Below are 14,342 nucleotides of genomic sequence, written 5' to 3'. Positions count from 1 at the left end.
CAACTCTATGGGGGTATATCAGCTTTAATATTGCAGATTGTGAATTCCATCATTTGTCTGCATCTTTTCCAAAACCCCTTTTTTTTTTTTTTTTTTTTTTTTATATATATAAAATATATATTTAATACATTTTCCTTTATTTTCCACTGACAAGATCGGTTAGTTTTACATAATATGTCCCATATGTAACGCTCGTCGTAGGTGGAAGAAGAGGAGGACCAATGCGCAGCGTGGTAAGTGTTCATATTTTTAATAACGTAATGAACACTGAACAAAATAAAACGCAAACGAACAGTCCTGTATGGTGCTGAAAAAACACTGAACAGAAAATAATCACCCACAACTCAAAGGTGAAACCAGGCTGCCTAAGTATGGTTCTCAATCAGGGACAACGATTGACAGCTGCCTCTGATTGAGAACCATACCAGGCCAAACACCGAAATCCCAAATTATAGAAAAAATAACATAGACTGCCCACCCCAACTCACGCACTGACCATACTAAAACAAAGACATAAAAAGGAACTAAGGTCAGAACGTGACAACATACTTCAACTGTGGATCCCCAGGCTTTGTTTATTACGGCCACGGAAATTCTTTTTTTGTGCTGCTTACAGTCCCAACAGGCAGACCACAGACCTGGACTGATGAGTTTGTGTTCAATGACTCTGTGAATTATATTTTTTCTAAAGAACAGCATAGGGTCAAAACAAGGATGAGCTTCATGTTTCTCTAGTCATTGCTCGCGTCCCAAAATGGCAGCCTATGCTTTATATAATAAACTACTTCTGACCTGAGCCCTACAAAAGTAGTGCACTGTAAATGCATTAAGGTGCCATTTGGGCTGCAGCCAGTGACTCAGAGACACTATTGTGCAAGATACTGAGGTAGATCCGTTTTTCAGTCAACACACTTGCTTTCTGTTCTCTAGAAGGGGTGTTCCAAAACTGCATACTGGAAATGGACTGAAGGGGAATCTCCTTGTTATACCAACAACTGTCCTTCACATTGAGAAGAAACAAACATTTGAGGAGGCATATTCTACCACACACATACAGTATAAAGATGTATGTTTGAGTTTATATAAATAGATGCATGTGAAAAAAGTTGAAAGAATCATCTTAATGCCAAACTGATATCCATCCAGTTTTACAATGTACAAATATAAACTTTTTTCAGGACCCTGTCTTTCAAAGAATTCTTAAAAATCCAAATAACATTCACTGATCTTCATTGTAAAGGGTTTAAACAGTTTCACATGCTTGTTCAATGAACCATTAACAATTAATGAACATGCACCTGTGGAATGGTCATTAAGACACTAACAGCTTACAGACGGTAGGAAATTAAGGTCACAGTTATGAAAACTGTTTCGCGGTTTTGTCTCACCAGGAGTGATGGTCGGATTTGCGTTTATCGTCGACAGAATGAGCGTTACACCGAGGCCTGTACTCTGGAGCGGGATCAATTTGGAGGTGGAGGGTCCGTCATGGTCTGGGGCGGTGTGTCACAGCATCATCGGACTGAGCTTGTTGTCATTGCAGGCAATCTCAGCACTGTGCGTTACAGGGAAGACATCCTTCTCCTTCATGTGGTACCCTTCCTGCATGCTCATGCTGACATGACCCTCCAGCATGACAATGCCACCAGCCATACTGCTCGTTCTGTGCGTGATTTCTTGCAAGACAGGAATTTCAGTGTTCTGCGATGGCCAGCGAAGAGCCCGGATCTCAATCCAATTGAGCATGTCTGAGACCTGTTGGATCGGAGGCTGAGGGCTAGGGCCATCCCCCCAGAAGGTGCCTTGGTGAAAGAGTGGGGTAACATCTCACAGCAAGAACTGGCAAATTTGGTGCAGTCCATGAGGAGGAGATGCACTGCAGTACTTAACGCAACTGGTGGCCACACCAGATACTGACTGTAACTTTTGATTTTAACCCCCCCGCTCCCCCCCTTTGTTCAGGGACACATTATTCCATTTCTGTTAGTCACATGTCTGTGGAACTTGTTCAGTTTATGTCTCAGTTGTTGAATCTTGTTATACTCATACAAATATTTTCACGTTAAGTTTGCTGAAAATAAACACAGTTGTCAGTGAGAGGGCGTTTCTTTTTTTGCTGAGTTTACATACTGTACAAATTGTCATTCAAGTATAATTACAAAAGGTATATTTCAAAGTGCCCTTCACACATAAAATACAGCCTATATGAGACAAAAAAAATGAGTGAATAAAGATACAGGAAAGACACCGAGAAGTTCATGATGGATCCAAGATGGCGTAGCAGTCAGACGTCTTTGACCTTAGTCTTGTCGTGTCCCATGCATATATCGTTTTATATCTTTGTCTTCGCATATCTTTTAGATTTTTTTCTAAACCTCAACTTCTAAATACTCTCCTGCAACCCACCTCACCCAATGTGGTGTGGATCTGCTTTTTCTAAACTATTTTTATTTACCTCGTAACCGGAATCCCCCATCAGAATCTAGTCAGCTCACTAGTTACTAGCTAGTAGTCAGCTAACCGCTGCTAGCGGTCATCAGCTAACCTTTAGCTAGGAAAGCTCTCGCCAGTTTGTACAACGCCACTCAAACCAGAGCATACTGGACCTATTTTCTCTCTATATCCCCAGATTCCTACCGCAAGCTCTGAACCTTTTCGCCTGGTTCATCGCAGCTAGCTAGCTGCTATCCGAGTGACTACTCCTGGCTAACATCTGTCCCAAAGCAAGCACCAATTAACCTGGAGCTAGCCCATGCTAGGCCCATTCTCCCGGCTAGCCCATCAGCCACTCCTGGGCTACAATAACCGGACCCCTTCTACTGCCGGTACGGGGCATGGAACCCCGCCAATCCTTCACGACTGGACTATGACGTAATCTGCTTGAGGGGGTAGTCACCTGTCCCCTACATCGCCACGTCTCCTAAATGCCCATCTGCTAGCCACGGCCCGCCAGCTGTCTAAAGCATATTGGACTGTTAGCTGAATAGATCCATCGGCCAATTTCTTGGGCCCCTCTGCTACTCGGAACCCTACTAATCCATCACGACTGGTCTATCGACGTCACTGCATGCGGAGGCTAAAACAGACTTTCCTCCATCGAGATGTCCCTCTAAGGCGCTTCTGCTAGCTTGCTAGCCCCAGCCTGCTAGCTGTCTGAATCGCTGTGTCTCCAGCCAGCCCAACCACTCACTGGACCCCTATGATCACCCGGCTATGCATGCCTCTCCCTAATATCAATATGCCTTGTCCATTACAGTCCTGGTTAGTGATTATTGCCTTATTTCACTGTAGAGCCTCTAGTCCTGCTCAATATGCCTTAGCCAACCATTTAGTATCACCTCCCACACATGTGATGACATCACCTGGTGTAAACATCTCTAGTGACAATATCTCTCTCATCATTACTCAATGACTAGGTTTACCTCCAATGTACTCACATCCTACCATACCTTTGTCTGTACATTACGCCTTGAATCTATTCTATCGCGCCCAGACACCTGCTCCTTTTACTCTCTGTTCCGAATGTACTAGACGACCAGTTCTGATAGCCTTTAGCCGTACCCTTATCCTACTCTGTTCCTCTGGTGATGTAGAGGTTAATCCAGGCCCTGCAGTGCCTAGCTCCACTCCTACTCCCAGGTGCTCTCATTTATTGACTTCTGTAACCGTACAAGCCTTGGTTTCATGCATGTTAACATTAGAAGCCTCCTCCCTAAGTTTGTTTATTTCACTGCTTTAGCACACTCTGCCAACCCGGATGTCCTAGCCTTGTCTGAATCCTGGCTTATGAAGACCACCAAAAACCCTGAAATGTCCATCCGTAACTATAAAATTTTCCGACAAGATAGAACTGCCAAAGGGGGACGGTTTTGCAATCTACTGCAGAGATAGCTTTCAGAGTTCTGTCTTACAATTTGAGCTTCTACTTTTAAAAATCCACCTTTCCAGAAACAAGTCTCACCGTTGCCACTTGCTATAGACCACCCTCTGCCCCCAGCTGTGCCCTGGACAGCATATGTGAATTGATTGCCCCCCAGCTATCTTCAGAGCTTGTGCTGCTAGGTGACCTAAACTGGGGCATGCTTAACATCCTGGCCGCCCTACAATCTAAGCTTGATGCCCTCAATCTCACACAAATTATCAATGAACCCACCAGGTACACGGGCACCCTCATAGATATCATCCTAACCAACCTCCAAATACACCTCTGCAGTTTTCAACCAAGATCTCAGCGCTCACTGCCTCATTGCCTGCATCCGTAATGGGTCTGCAGTCAAACGACCACACCTCATCACTTTTAAACGCCCCCTAAAACACTTCAGCGAGCAGGGCTTTCTAATCGACCTGATCCGGGTATTCTGGAAGGATATTAACCTCATTCCGTCAGTAGAGGATGCCTGGTTATTCTGTAAAAGTGCCTTCCTCACCATCTTAAATAAGCATGCCCCATTCAAAAAATATTGAATCAGGAATAGATACAGCCCTTGGTTCTCTCCAGACCTGACTGCCATTGACCAGCACAAAAACATCCTGTGGCGTTCTGCATTAGCATCGAATAGCCCCCGTGATATGCAACCTTTCAGAGAAGTCAGGAACCAATATACACAGGCAGTGAGCAAAGCTAAGGCTAGCTCTTTCAAGCAGAAATTTGCATCCTGTAGCACAAACTAAAAAAAGTTCTGGGACACTGTATTGTTCATGGAGAATAAGAGCACCTCCTCCCAGCTGTCCACTGCACTGAGGCTAGGAAACACTGTCACCACTGATAAATCCACTATAATTGAGAATTTCAATAAGCTATTTTCTACGGCTGGCCATGCTTTCCACCTGGCTACCCCTACCCCGATCAACAGCCCTCCACCCCCCACAGCAACTCGTCCATTCCTCCCCCATTTCTCCTTCACCCAAATCCACCATGGCCTATTTATTGCCTTACCTCCCTTATCCTTTCTCAATTGCACATACTGTATATATACTTTTTCTACTGTATTATTGACTGTATGTTTGTTTATTCCATGTGTAACTCTGTGTTGTTTTATGTGTCTCACTACTTTGCTTTATCTTGGCCAGGTCGCAGTTGCAAATGAGAACTTGTTCTCAACTAGCCTATCTGGTTAAATCAAGGTGAAATAAAATACATTTGAAAAAGTCCACTGGATTCAGGTGTGTGTTTATGGCCATTTACTTTTCATCACCTGCCCGCTTGTGTCCAAACGTACTGTATATGTGTTCATTCTATGCTGTGAGAGGGGCTGTGCTGTTAATCCGCTTTGTCTCCAACAGGCTCCTACTCTCATCTGTTGCGCCGACCTTACCTCGCCCCAACTCCAGTAACAAGATGGCGCCAGAGAACAAGGCTGATGTTTTACGTATTCCTAACCAATTTTATTTATTTTTGTTTGTTTCTTTGCGTTGTTTGTAAATAATTTTGTATATACTGTTGCTGCTTATGACCGAAAATAACTTCTGGGTATCAGAACTGCGATTAGTCACCACAGACTGGCAGAATCCTTTTATTCTTTTAACGAGTTTAACGAGCCCGACGTGAACGATATACTGCTTTTGCAGAAACAGGCCCAGATCCCCATCATTTGCATGAAGAGAAGGTGGAGAAGAGAAGAGAAGTGGGCCAGAGTGCAGGCTGCCTTCTGAGAATTTGTAGGCGATCGAATAAACCCCCATTTCCTTCCATTCTGCTAGCAAACGTGCAATCTTTGGAAAACAAAATCTCTGACCTACGCGCAAGATTAAAATACCAAAGGGGACATTCAAAACTGTAATATCTTATGCTTCACGGAGTCCTGGCTGAACGATGACATTATCGACATACAGCTGGCTGGTTATACGCTGAATCGGCTGGACAGAACAGCGGCGTCTGGTAAGACAAGAGGCAGCGAACTATGCATTTTATAAATAACAGCTGGTGCACATAAGGAAGTCTCAAGGTTTTGCTTGCCTGAGGTAGAGTATCTCATGATAAGCTGTAGACCACACTATTTACCTAGATAGTTTATCTGTATTTTTCGTAACTGTCTGCATACCACCACTGACTGATGCTGGCGCTAAGATTGCACTCAATGAGCTGTATTCCGCCATAAGCAAACCAGATGCTGCGCTCCTAGTGGCCGGGTTCTTTAATGCAGGGAAACTTAAATCACATTTCTATCAGCATGTTAAATTTGCAACCAGAGGGAAAAAAACTCTGGAACCTTTACACACACAGAGAGACGCATACAAAGCTCTCCCTCACCCTCCATTTGGCAAATCTGACAATTCTTATATCCTCCTGATTCCTGCTTACAAACAAAAATAAAGCAGGGAGTACCAGTGACTCGATCAATAAAAAAGTGGTCAGATTAAGCAGATGCTAACCTAGAGCACTGTTTTGCTAGCACAGACTGGAATATGTTCCGGAATTCCTCCGATGGTATTGAGGAGAACACCACATCAGTCATTGGCTTCATTAATAAGTGCATCGATGATATCGTCCCCACGGTGAGCGTACGTACAAACTCCAACGAGCAGCCATGGATTACAGGCAACATCCGCATTGAGATAAAGGCTAGAGCTGCCGCTTTCAAGGAGAGGGACTCTAACCTGAGAGCTTATTAGAAATGTCCTCAGACGAACCATCAAATAGGCAAAGAGTCAATACAGGACTAAGATCAAATCGCACTACACCAGCTCTGATGCTCATTGGATGTGGCAGGGCTTGCAAACTATTACAGACTACAAAGGGATGCACAGCCGAGAGCTGCCCAGTGACACGAGCCTACCAGACAAGCTAAACTACTTCTATGCTCGCTTCGAGGCAAATAACACTGAAACATGCATGAGAGAATCAGCTGTTCCGGATGACTGTATGATCACGCTCTCCGTAGCCGATGTAAAACCAGTCAATTTACACAATGCTGCTGGGCCAGACGGATTACCAGGACGTGTGCTGCGAGCATGTGCTGACCAACTGGCAGGTGTCTTCACTGACATTTTCAACATGTCCCTGATTGAGTCTGTAATACAAACATGTTTCAAGCAGACCACCATAGTCCCTTTGCCCAAGAACACAAAGGCAACCTGCCTAAATGACTACAGACCCGTAGCACTCACGACCGAAGCCATGAAGTGCTTTGAAAGATTGGTCATGGCTCACATCAACACCATTATCCCAGAAACCCTAGACCCACAACAATTTGCATACCGCCCAAAGAGATCCACCGATGATGCAATCTCTATTGCACTCCACATTGCCCTTTCCCACCTGTACAATAGGAACACTTATGTGAGAATGCTATTCATTGACTACAGCTCAGCGTTCAACACCATAGTACCCTCAAAGCTCATCAATAAGCTAAGGATCCTGGGACTAAACACCTCCCACTGCAACTGGATCCTGGCTCCCCAGGGGTGCGTGCTCAGTCCCCTCCTTTACTCCCTGTTCACCCACAACTGCATGGCCGGGCACGGCCCCAACAGCATCATTAAGTTTGCAGACGACACAACAGTGGTAGGCCTGATCACCGACAACGACAAGACAGCCTATAGGGAGGAGGTCTATCCCTCAATGTAACCAAGACTAAGGAGATGATTGTGGACTACAGGAAAAGGAGGACCGAGCATGCCCCCATTCTTATCGCCGGGGCTGTAGTAGAGCAGGTTGAGAGCTTCAAGTTCCTTGGTGTCCACATCAACAACAAACTAGAATGGTCCAAGAACACCAAGACAGTCGTGAAGAGGGCACGACAAAGCCTATTCCCCCTCAGTAAACTAAAAATATTTGGCATAGGTCCTGAGATCCTCAAATGGTTCCACAGCTGCAACATCGAGAGCATCCTGACTGGTTGCATCACTGCCTGGTACGGCAATTGCTCGGTCTCTGACCGCAAGGCACTACAGAGGGTAGTGCGTGTGGCCCAGTACATCACTGGGGCTAAGCTGCCTGCCACCCAGGACCTCTACACCAGGCGGTGTCAGAGGAAGGCCCTAAAAATTGTCAAAGATCCCAGCCAACCCAGTCATAAACTGTTCTCTCTACTATCGCATGACAAGCGGTACCGGAGTGCCAAGTCTAGGACAAAAAGGCTTCTCAACAATTTTTACCCCCAGGCCATAAGACTCCTGAACAGTTAATCAAATGGCTACCCAGACTATTTGCATTGTGAGCCCCCTCCAACCCGTCTTTTACGCTGATGCTACTCTCTGTTTATCATATATGCACAGTCACTTTAACTATACATTTATGTGCATACTACGTCAATTGGGCCGACCAACCAGTACTCCCGCACATTGGCTAACTAGGCTATCTGCATTGTGTCCCGCCACACACCACCCGCCAACCCCTCTTTTACGCTACTGCTACTCTCTGTTCATCATATATGCATAGTCACTTTAACCATATCTACATGTACATACCACCTCAATCAGCCTGACTAACCGGTATCTGTATGTAGCCTCACTACTTTTATAGCCTCGCTACTGTATATAGCCTGTATTTTTTTACTGTATATAGCCTTTATTTCTTTACTTACCTATTGTTCACCTAATACCTTTTTTGCACTATTGGTTAGACCTGTTGTATTCGGCTCACGTGACAAATCATCTTTGATTTGATTTGACTTAGAACGCCTCCTCTCAAGTTGTCGCTTACCTCTTTAGTGCTAACACTCACAGGCACTCCTGTTATCACCCCTTTAATTAATCCACTGCTTCTCTGCTTGATCAGTCTAGCTGCTCGACACTACCTTACACCTTGAGAGCTTTTTCCCTCTGCGCCATGTCCTTACAGAACACCAACAAGCTCCCATCTTAACACTTTGACAACTTCCCCAATCAACTCTTTTATCACAGCCTCTTACCCCCCCTCTTTATTTGTCCCACTATGCTCCATACTTGCTTCACTTTCTTCTCCATCACTATCTCCTACCATCTCTGACCCAGTCACAGCACAGCACAGCCATGCCGAAACGCCGCCACACCGAGTAAAGTTGGATTGTTTGTTTATCAACAATTGATCGCTAGCCACAGCTTTCAGCCTCTACCTCATCCCATGTACTCCTATAGTTCTCTAAGGCTGCTTTTACACAAGCAGCGAAATTCTGATATTTTTTCCACTAATTGCTCTTTTGAGCAATCAGATCAGGTCTGGAAAAGATCTGATGTGATTGGTCAAAAGAGCAATTAAGTGAAAAAAATATCAGAATTGTTTTGCCTGTGGTAGCTTATTGGAGTTGGCCACCCCTGTCATAAGATCAATATTCATACAACAGAAAAACATTACAAAAGGAGAGCGATGACCCAGCCATCTAACCATGCCATAGAAAATGACTGTACATTCTGTCCTTAATGCAGCAGTACTATCAAATATGACTTTACCTGGCCAGGAATGCATGACTTACTTTTAGAAAGGACGATTGACAGGACTGTTGCATCCTTCTCTGGCTCTTGGCACAGACAAGAATGACATGCCATGTCTTTCTCAAGTTGTGTAAAGATTATACATTGTTGAGTTCCCTCTATTGTAAGTGGGGAAAAACTATTTCACTATATCTAAACTAGGATATACATCTTAAATAAGAAACATGTCTTTCATTCAACAGCACAAATACTTAAATTGATAAAATATCAATAAATCAAATGTCCCGGGGACGACTGTACTCTCTGTCGTGTCCGGAGACCAAGGCTATGGAAACTTACATTGAGGATTCCCTAGTTGCAAGGTGTATTCGTCCTTCTGCCTCCCCCGCTGCACCAGGCTAATCGACTACCAGGGCCTCAATGACATCATTGTGAAGAACCGCTACCAGCTACCACTCATTTCCTCGGCCTTCGAAACGCTCCAGGGGGCCACCGTTTTATTCAAGTTCGACCTGCGGAATGCCTACCATCTGGTGCGAATAGCGGTCACTATGAATATCTGGTCATGCCATTTGGCCTAACCAATGCCCCAGCTGTGTTCCAGGCCCTGGTTAATGATTTTCTCTGCGACATGTTGAACCAGTTTGTCTTCGCCTACATTGACGATATCCTAATTTTCTCCCACTCAGCCCAATAACACGAGCTTCATATCTGACAGGTCCTCCAGTGCCTCCTGGAGAACCAGCTTTTTGTGAAAGCGGAGAAATGCGAATTCCATCGCTCCATCATCACCTTCCTTGGTTACATCATCTCTGCAGAGAATGTACAGATGGATCCCGGGAAGGTGAGAGCGGTGGTGGATTGGCCCCAGCCTACGTTCAGAGTGTAGTTTCGTGGTATTTGACAACTTTTATTGCCACTTTATCTGGGGTTACAACACCCTGGCTTCTCCCCTGTATGCACTCACCTCTCCCAAGGTTCCATTCATGTGATCCCCAGCTACTGACCGGGCGTTCAGGGACCTCAAACACTGCTTACCCATAACTCCCATATTGGTTCATCCTGACCCATCCCGTCAGTTCATGGTAGAGGCCGACGCTTCGGGTATCGGAGTGGAGGCTGTGCTGTCCCAGCGTTCAGCCCTGGACCTCAAGTTACATCCATGCGCCTTCTCCCATCGCCTCAACGCCATGGGGGGAATTACAATGTGGGGAATCGTGAGATCCTCACGGTGAAGACGGCATGGAGACACTGGTTGGAGAGGGTGGAACATTCATTCATTGTGTGGATGATTCACAAGAACCTGGAATATCTCCGCACTGCCAAGCATCTCAAATCCAGGCAAGCTAGGTGGGCCCTGCTTTTCACACAGTTTAACTTCTCCCTCTGCTACAGGATCCAGTAATATCAAGCCGGATGCGCTGTCACGCCGCTTTAGCCCCGCGGCTACACTCTCGTACCCTGAGACCATCTTTTTCACCTTGTGCCTGGCAACAGCACTCAGTTGGGGAATAGGTCCGTGAAGCGCAGCGTTCCCAGCCGAACTCCAGGGGGGCTGATAACCGGATATTTGTTCCTGACGCTGTCAACGCTTTTGGTGGCCTACTATGATTCTGGATGTCTCCTTGTTTGTCGCCGCCTGCACGATCATTGCACAGAACAAGACTCCTCAGCAAGTGCCTGTCCATCACCATCCCTGGTCTCACCTATCCCTGGACTTCTTCACAGGTCTCCCCCCGTCTGATGGCAACACCGCCATCCTGACAGTAGTGGACTGGTTTTCCAAAGCCGCCCATTTCATTCCTCTCCCCAAGCTACCCTCTGCCAAAGAGATGGCCCAGCTCATGGTGCAGCACGTCTTCCGGATCATGGACTCCCAGTTGACATGGTCTCCGACCGGGGTCCTAGGTTCTCGTCCCGGTTCTGGAAGGTGTTCTGCACACTCATTGGGTCATCGGCCAGCCTGTCCTACGGGTTCCACCCTCAGTCCAACAGCCAGTTGGAGCGAGCCAATGAAGATCTGTAGATGACTCTTTGCTGCCTTGTTTCCGCTAACCCCACCACCTGGAGCAGGCAAATCGTGTGGGTTCAATATGCCCGCAACACCCTCCCCTGCTCTGTCACGGGTCTCTCACCCTTTGAGTGTTCCCTGGGTTATCAGCCCCCGCTCTTCCCATAGCAAGAGGAAGAGATCGGCATACCCTCAGTCCAGATGTTTGTCCGCCGCTGTTGCCATACCTGAAAGAGAGCCCAGTTGGCTCTTCTCAAGACTACATCCAGGTATCAAAAAAAGTGGACTGCCACCAGACCATGGCTCCCCGGAATCGTCTTGGGCAGAGATATTCTCTGTCCACTCAAGATCGCCCCTCCGAGTGGAGTCCCATAAACTTTCCCCCCATTTTATCGGCCCTTTCCCTGTCTCCAAGATCATTAGCCCCTCTACTGTTCGTCTTCTGTTGCCCCATACCCTCCATATACATCCTACTTTTCATGTGTCTAGGATTAAACCTATGTCTCACAGCCCTTTGTCTCCTCTTTCCAGGTCCACCCCTCTCCCCTGTCTCATTGATGGCCAACCGGCGTACACGGTGAGGCACCTCCTGAAGGTTATACCTTGGGGCAGTGGATTCCAGTACCTGGTTGACTGGGAGGGTTATGGTCCAGAGGAGAGGTGCTGGGTCCCTGCTAGGCACATCCTGGACCCAGACCTCATCGCTGAGTTCCAACGCTGGCACCCCGATCAACCATGTATGGGCCCAAGTAGGATGCCAAGTGGCCACCCCTAGAGGGGGGGGGGGGGGGGGGGGTACTGTCACACCCTGATCTGTTTCACCTGTCTTTGTGCTTGTCTCCAACATCCTCCAGGTGTCATCCATCTTCCCCATTATCCCCAGTGTATTTTGTCTGTTGTGCCAGTTTGTTTTGTGTCATCAAGCCTACCAGTGTTTTTCCTGTGCTTCTGCCTTCCTCTAGTTCCTGTTTTGTCCATTCTGCCTGCCCTGACCCTGAGCCTGCCATTCTGTATCTTGTCACACCACCCTGGATTACTGACCTCTTCCTGCCCTGCCCCTGAGCCTGCCTGCCGTTCTGTATCTTTTGGACTGCTAGAAGGCCAGTATCCCGGAGTCGCCTCTTCACTGTTGACATTGAGACAGGTGTTTTGCAGGTGCTATTTAATGAAGCTGCCAGTTGAAGACTTTTGACACGTCTGTTTCTCAAATTAGACACTCTACTGTACATGTCCTCTTGCTCAGTTGTGCACTGGGGCCTCCCACACCTCTTTCTATTCTGGTTAGAGCCATCTTGTGCTATTCTGTGAAGAGAGTAGTACACAGCATTGTATGAGATCTTCAGTTTCTTGGCAATATCTCGCATGGAATAGCCTTAATTTTTCAGAACAAGAAGTTTCAGTTTCAGAAGAAAGGTCTTTGTTTCTGGCCATTTTGAGCCTGTAATCGAACCCACAAATACTGATGCCCCAGATAGTCAACTAATCTAAAGGTTTATTGCTCCTTTAATTAGAACAACAGTTTTCAGCTGTGATAACATAATTGTAAAAGGGTTTTCTAATTATCAATTAGCCTTTTAAAATGATCAACTTGGATTAGCTAACACAACGTGCCGTTGGAACACAGGAGTGATGGTTGCTGATAATGGGCCTCTGTACGCCTATGTAGATATTTCATTACAAATCTGCCGTTTCCAGCTACAATAGTCATTTACAACATTAACAATGTCTACACTGTATTTCTGATCAATTTGATGTTTTTTAATGGACCATTTTTTTTGTGCTTTTCTTTCAAAACCAAGGACATTTCTAAGTGACCCCAAACTTTTGAACAGTAGTGTGTATATATATTTCCTGAGCTTTCTTACATCGCCTAAATATAGGACCAATATATTCCACTTCTCAAATGGATTGTTTCAGTTTTCGAATTCAGTTCTCTAAATTCAGATTAGAAAAACCAGAGACAACGTCCTGGTACTTTGCCAGCCAGGAAAGGTAGAAGAGAACAGATAGAATCAAACACTCACTGTGGTAAACAGAAAGGTCCACTCATGGGGTTGGCATGTTAAGCTTGTAGATATTCCATTTAAAAAATCTGCCTTATCCCAGCTACAATAGTCATTTACAACATTAACAATGTCTACAATGTATTTCTCTTCGATTTCATGTTATTTTAATGGACAGAAAATGTGCTTTCCTTTCAAAAACAAGAACATTTCTAAGTGACCCCAAACTTTTGAACGGTAGTGTATGCCTGCCATTGAAGCGTTTCCTGGAAACAGCAGAAGTTGGCCGTCTTGCTGTCGGTGCATATGTACCTCATCCCGACTTTTCTCGTCGACTCCGTCTAAAGTCAGCTACTTTCGGCTTACCACTCAAACGTGCTCTCTTTCCATTTCCCTTGACAACCGGAACATCCGATTGTTGGAGACTCAGGAGAGGCGACTAGCTAGCTAATATTTTTACATTCCCAGTTTGTTTGTTATCCCATATAGGTGATAAACTATTATTGTCTAGCTAGCAATTGACTTAGTATGGGGTGTATGCAAATTGTATTAGCTTTTTTGATAACATATGGCTCTCATCATAAAACCTAGATACGAACTCATGTAGCTACCCTTAAACCTGTCAAGTTGTAGCTATAGCTAATGTTAGCTATATTTCAAGCCTGTGAAATATAGCCTAGCTAGTTTTCAGTAGGGTACTAACATTTTGCACAGACCCATGTTAACTAACGTTAGCTATCGTATGATAGAAACCTCAAGACAGTATTGTGTTTTAGCAGATATTTTGTTAGTTGTGTAACGTTATTTCCTTTTGGGATGACTGTAACGATGATCCGCACTCATCGGTACCCAGCCCTTAAGGACTAATGTTACAGTTACTAGATCAATTTAGTTATTACTTCTACACTTACAGTACATTACTTAATTTTTCATTATCAAAGTACTAAACAAAATACTGCAGTTCAATAGCAATGAGC

Source organism: Oncorhynchus mykiss, chromosome 29 (genome assembly GCF_057628025.1).
Source record: "Oncorhynchus mykiss isolate SJ-2025 chromosome 29, ASM5762802v1, whole genome shotgun sequence".
NCBI lineage: Eukaryota > Metazoa > Chordata > Actinopteri > Salmoniformes > Salmonidae > Oncorhynchus > Oncorhynchus mykiss.
This window is presented reverse-complemented; position numbering follows the sequence as displayed.